Source organism: Lissotriton vulgaris, chromosome 12 (assembly GCF_964263255.1).
Source record: "Lissotriton vulgaris chromosome 12, aLisVul1.2, whole genome shotgun sequence".
In the NCBI taxonomy this organism is placed as follows: Eukaryota; Metazoa; Chordata; class Amphibia; order Caudata; family Salamandridae; genus Lissotriton; species Lissotriton vulgaris.
The window spans coordinates 793,299,524-793,305,544 of NC_141700.1; the positions used below are offsets into that span (position 1 = coordinate 793,299,524).

General features: G+C 59.7%; 1 protein-coding gene across 1 annotated transcript in view; it reads right to left on the reverse strand.

Annotated features, from left to right (window-relative positions):
* Window positions 1-2,751, reverse strand: part of NYAP1 (neuronal tyrosine phosphorylated phosphoinositide-3-kinase adaptor 1) — a 449,806-nt gene extending 447,055 nt beyond the window's left edge. Inside the window, exon 1 of the mRNA XM_086946192.1 lies at window positions 1,175-2,751. The gene's annotated coding sequence lies outside the window, so the exon portion shown is untranslated. The remainder of the gene's footprint in view (window positions 1-1,174) is intronic.
* Window positions 2,752-6,021: the final 3,270 nt, after the last annotated feature.

Below are 6,021 nucleotides of genomic sequence, written 5' to 3' on the forward strand. Positions count from 1 at the left end.
TGCAGGTGAGACCAGGCCTCAGACATGCTCCACTCTCACCTGTGCAGGTGAGACCAGGCCTCAGACACGCTCCTGCTCCACTGTTACCTGTGCGGGTGAGACCTGGCCTCAGACACGCTCCACTCTTACCTGCGCAGATGAGACCAGGACTCAGAAATGCTCCTTCTCCACAGTCACCTGTGCAGGTGAGACCAGGCCTCAGACACGCTCCACTCTCACCTGTACAGGTGAGACCAGGCCTCAGACACGCTCCACTCTTACCTGCGCAGGTGAGACCAGGACTCAGAAACGCTCCTTCTCCACAGTCACCTGTGCAGGTTAGACCAGGCCTCAGACATGCTCCACTGTCACCTGTGCTGGTGGCACCATGCCTCGCATGTGGCTCTGCCCAGCAGTCACCTGCGCAGGTGGCACTAGGCATCAAACGCGGCTCTGCTCAGCAGTCACCTGTGCTGGTGGCACCATGCCTCACACGTGGCTCTTTTCAGCAGTCACCTGCGCAGGTGGCACTAGGCCTCCAACGCGGCTCTGCTCAGCAGTCACCTGTGATGGTGGCACCATGCCTCGCACGCGGCTCTGCCCAGCAGTCACCTACGCAGGTGGCACCAGAGGCAGATGATGCTGTGTCCCGTCCTTCAGCGGATCGTAGACCCGCCCAACAACTCACCCAGCTCTCATGAGCATGTGTGTCCTTGGGAAGGGGAGAGAAAACACAGTGACCCCCATCATCCTGGACCCCATAGCCTAAGACGACCCCCCCCCCCACACACCTACAGAGGCAGGACGCGCCCCTTGCTGCCTCCCCGGTCACCTCGAAGAGTGTCAGCCACTCTGGTCCTCCAGCAAGCCATCCTATTCGGCAGCTTCTGAAGATGCATGTGGGATGGAGGGGGCCAAACTCAGAATAATAGCCCAGCCCCCACCAAGAGCCCTACCCACTCAGACCTTTGACCTCAGATGAATAGACACGCTCCATGAAAACGCAGAGGAAGAGCAGTGCCACCCCCCATTCGCTGCCCTTTGGGGATCCGCCGCCAGCCATGCATCACCATCCTCATACACAACGCAAGGGTACGCGGTAGGGGCACCCTGACCGTCCCGTGTTAAGCAGGTGACCTCAGGTCCCAGGCCTCCCCCAAACCAAATGGAATACAATTACTTGATACCCTCCTACCTGGCCATCAGCTGCCTCAAAAATGAACCTCTGCAGGCAGCCATCCCAACTTAGCCAATCGGAAACAAGATTCTGGCCCTTGATGCCCCTTATCGTTGACCGGTGGCATCCCACCTCAGGATCTGCATCAATCCAGGATGGTATCCCGTCAACATCCAGATGTTGCACGCTGCCTTTCCCAGCGGTCCACCAAAAGGCAATATGCATTCCAATGATCCCCACAATCTACAGAGGCAAGTGATCCTCTTCTTGTTGCCCCCTGCATACCAGGTCAACAGGAACAGGGCTCACGCGCCGTCTCCTCGGTGCGCAGACAAAGCAGGTGCCAAGTCTTGTCTCCATGGGGCGACTAGTGGCCGGCTCTGGGTCGAAGAGGTCTTTGGGCAGTCTTAGAGATCCACACCTTGTTGACGACGACCAATCTTTGGGTGGAAATTGCCATCAGCTGTTGTAGAGATGTGCGCTGTGGGTTGTTGGAGTCTTTGGACAGTTTTAGAGATCCACGCCTTGTTGACGATGACCAAGCTTTGGGTCTTGGGTGGAAATTGTCATCTGCCGTTTTAGAAAACCATGCCATGGGTCATAGGAGACTTTGGACAGTTTTAGAGATCTACGCCATGTTGGCGGTGACCAAGCCTTGGGTCTAAGGTAAATATTGAGGTCTGCAGCCTTAGTGACCCACAAGCATTGGGTTGTAGGTTTCTTGGGCAGTCTTAGAGATCCGTGCCATGTCGGCAGTGATGAAGCCTTGGGTCTGGAGTGGATATCGTCGCCTGCAGTCTTGGAGATACAGTCATGTCAGCGGCGACCAAGCCTTGGTTCTTGGGTGGATTTTGACGTCTGCAGTCTTAGAGACCCACGCCATGTCAGCGGCGACCAAGCTGTGGTTCTTGGGTGGATATTGTGGTCTGAAGTCTTAAAGACCCACTCCGTGCCGGCAGTGATCGAGCATTGGTACTTGGGTGGATATTGTCGTTGGCTGTCTTGAAGATACGATGGTGTCAGCGGCGACCAAGCCTTGATTCTTGGAGTGATATCGCCATCTGCAGTGCTAGAGATCCACACAGTGTCACCGGGGAATGAGATCTCGTCTCCGGCAGGGATCCACGCAGTGTCACCGATGAATGAGAACTCGTCTCCGGTTGGGATCCACGCAGTGTCACCGGTTAATGAGAACTCGTCTCCGATTGGGATCCACGCAGTGTCACCGATGAATGAGATCTGGCCTCCGGCAGGGATCCACGCAGTGTCACCGGGAAATGAGAACTGGTCTCCGGCAGGGATCCACGCAGTGTCAACGGGGATCAGACCTGATCTCGGTGGATCCAGCGTAAATGGGACCTGACCTCGGTGGATGGACCTGCTGTCGGTGGATCCCCGTGGCTGGACCTGATCTCAGTGGATCCCCGTGGATGGACCTGATCTCGGTGGATCCCCGGTGGATGGACCTGCTGTCGGTGGATCCCCGTGGATGGACCTGATCTCGGTGGATCCCCGTGAATGGATCTGATTTCCGTGGATCCCCTCGCCCTCAGCTGCGGTGCGGTGCCGACCTCTCTCCTCGCTCGTCTCCTACCTGTGGTTTCCTTGACGCGTTGCTGCCGCCTTGGCACCGCCCCTGCCCCCCCTCCTCCTCCCCCCGCCGCCGGGGGTGGGGGGCAGACAAATGGTGGTTTTCCGAGCGCGAGCTGGAAGGGAAGCCGCAATTGCATCAGGGGCCGGGCGCGGGTGCGGGAGCCCGGGGCGAGGATGCGGGAGCCCGGGGCGAGGATGCGGGAGCCCGGGGCGCGGGCGGCGCTATTATCGGCAGTATTGGCAGCTCCGGCGGCGGCGGTGGCGTCCGGATCCTCCGCCCCGGGAGCCGCAGACCTCCGCCCGCAGCCGCCGCCGTGTTTACATCGATCTCACACCGCCCTGGGCGGGAGCCCCGGCCGCATCACCCCCGGGGCGGCAGGTGGGGGCAGGAGGGCGGGGTGTGGGGGCCCTGGGGGCAGGAGGGAGGAGGAACACTGGGGGCAGGAGAGCGTGGGGGGTGGAGGGGCTGAGATGGGGTATCTGCTCCGTCCACTGTGATTGTAGCTGTCTCGGGCAGGCTCTCTCCCCCCAATGCCTCTCTGCCTCTCCCTGTGCTCCTGACACTCTCTCCTTCTCTTATTTACTTTCTCGCCTCCTCTCTCTCCCCCACCCCTCTCTCTTCACCTCTCTGTCTCATTTACTCTCTCTCACCTTCTCATCCTCTGCCTTCCTCTCTTTAACTCTTCATGTCTCTGCGCCCCTGCTCTCTCTCTCTCTCCATTTCTTCCTTACTCCCCCCTCTATCTCAAATTTCGTCTCTCTAAATTCATTCTCTCACTTGCTTTCCTTTTTTTCTAACACTTTCTGGGTCTTACAACCTCTCCCCATCTTCAAGTCTCCCTTGTTTATCTTTTTCGTGTTCCTCTTTTTCGGCTTGTCTCTCTCCCCCATCTCTCCTGGTGTGTATCGCTCTCTCTTCCTCCTTATCGGTCCTCTTATATCCCCCTGCCTGCCCCACGCTTTCTCTCGTTCATCCCCCCTCGCTGTGTTTATCTCAGTCAGCATTGTTTGTCTTTCTCTGTCTCCCCATTTGTGTGTCTCTCTCTCTCTCTTTCGCTCTTCCTCTCTCTTTCTCTCTCTTCCTCCTCTCCCTCTCTCATTCCTTCTCTCACTTTCCTTGAATGTCTCCCTTTGTATCTCGACTCTTTTTTTCTCGTTCACCCCTCTCACTGCTCCTCACCCCTCTTGCATGTCTGCCTGTCTGTGTGTCTGCAGGCCCTACGACGCTGGCTGTGTGTCTGCACGCCCTGGGGCTCTGGCTGTTTGTTTGCACGCTCTGGGTGGCTGGCTGTGTGTCTGCAGGCTCTGAGCTGCTGGCTGTGTGTCTGCAGGCCCTGGGACACTGGCTGTGTGTCTGCAGGCCCTGGAGCACTGGCTGTGTGTCTGCAGGTCCTGGGGCACTGGCTGTGTGTCTGCAGGTCCTGGGGCACTGGCTGTGTGTCTGCAGGTCCGGGGCCACTGGCTGTGGGTCTGCAGGCCCTGTGGCACTGGCTGTGTGTCTGCAGGCTCTGAGCTGCTGGCTGTGTGTCTGCAGGCCCTGGGACACTGGCTGTGTGTCTGCAGGCCCTGGAGCACTGGCTGTGTGTCTGCAGGTCCGGGGGCGCTGGCTGTGTGTCTGCAGGTCCGGGGGCGCTGGCTTTGTGTCTGCAGGTCCTGGGGCACTGGCTGTATGTCTGCAGGCCCTGGGACTCTGGCTGTGTGTCTGCAGGCTCTGGGCTTCCGGCTGTGTGTCGTTAGGTCCTGGGGCACTGGCTGTGTGTCTGCATGTCCTCGGGCGCTGGCTGTGTGTCTGCAGGTCCTGGGGCGCTGGCTGTGTGTCTGCAGGCCCTGGGGCACTGGCTGTATGTCTTCAGGTCCTGGGGCACTGGCTGTGTGTCTGCAGGTCCGGGGCCGCTGGCTATGTGTCTGCAGGTCCTGGGCACTGGCTGTGTGTCTGCAGGTCCTGGGGCACTGGCTGTGTGTCTGCAGGCCCTGGGACGCTGGCTGTGTGTCTGCAGGTCCTGGGGTGCTGGCTGTGTGTCTGCAGGCTCTGGGACACTGGCTGTGTGTCTGGAGGCCCTGGAGAACTGGCTGTGTGTCTGCAGGTCCTGAGGCACTGGCTGTGTGTCTGCAGGTCCTGGGGCACTGGCTGTGTGTCTGCAGGCCCTGGGACGCTGGCTGTGTGTCTGCAGGTCCTGGGGTGCTGGCTGTGTGTCTGCAGGCTCTGGGACACTGGCTGTGTGTCTGGAGGCCCTGGAGAACTGGCTGTGTGTCTGCAGGTCCGGGGCCGCTGGCTGTGTGTCTGCAGGTCCTGGGCACTGGCTGTGTGTCTGCAGGTCCTGGGGCACTGGCTGTGTGTCTGCAGGCCCTGGGACGCTGGCTGTGTGTCTGCAGGTCCTGGGGTGCTGGCTGTGTGTCTGCAGGCTCTGGGACACTGGCTGTGTGTCTGGAGGCCCTGGGGCACTGGCTGTGTGTCTGCAGGTCCGGGGCCGCTGGCTGTGTGTCTGCAGGTCCTGGGGCACTGGCTGTGTGTCTGCAGGTCCTGGGGCACTGGCTGTGTGTCTGCAGGTCCTGGGGTGCTGGCTGTGTGTCTGCAGGCTCTGGGACACTGGCTGTGTGTCTGGAGGCCCTGGGGCACTGGCTGTGTGTCTGCAGGTCCGGGGCCGCTGGCTGTATGTCTGCAGGTCCTGGGGCACGTTCTTATTCTGTCTCTATATGAATCGCACATCTCTCCTTGAATTACATACCTGATGGGTAGATTTCTTAAATCCCTGTATTTGTTGTATCTACAGGTCTTCACTTTCTCTTAGTATTTATTTGCTGGGCACCCTCTAAGTCAGGTTATTCTTTTATCCCAGACTGCTGGCTGTGTGTCGTTAGGTCCTGGGGCGCTGGATGTGTGTCTGCAGGCCCTGGAACACTGGCTGTGTGTCTGCAGGTCCTGGGGCACTGGCTGTGTGTCTGCAGATCCTGGGCTGCTGGCTGTGTGTCGTTAGGTCCTGGGGCGCTGGCTGTGTGTCTGCAGGCCCTGGGGCGCTGGCTGTGTGTCGTTAGGTCCTGGGGCGCTGGCTGTGTGTCTGCAGGTCCTGGGGCACTGGCTGTGTGTCTGCAGATCCTGGGCTGCTGGCTGTGTGTCGTTAGGTCCTGGGGCGCTGGCTGTGTGTCTGCAGGTCCTGGGGCACTGGCTGTGTGTCTGCAGATCCTGGGCTGCTGCCTGTGTGTCGTTAGGTCCTGGGGCGCTGGCTGTGTGTCTGCAGGTCCTGGGGCGCTAGCTGTGTGTCTGCAGGCCCTGG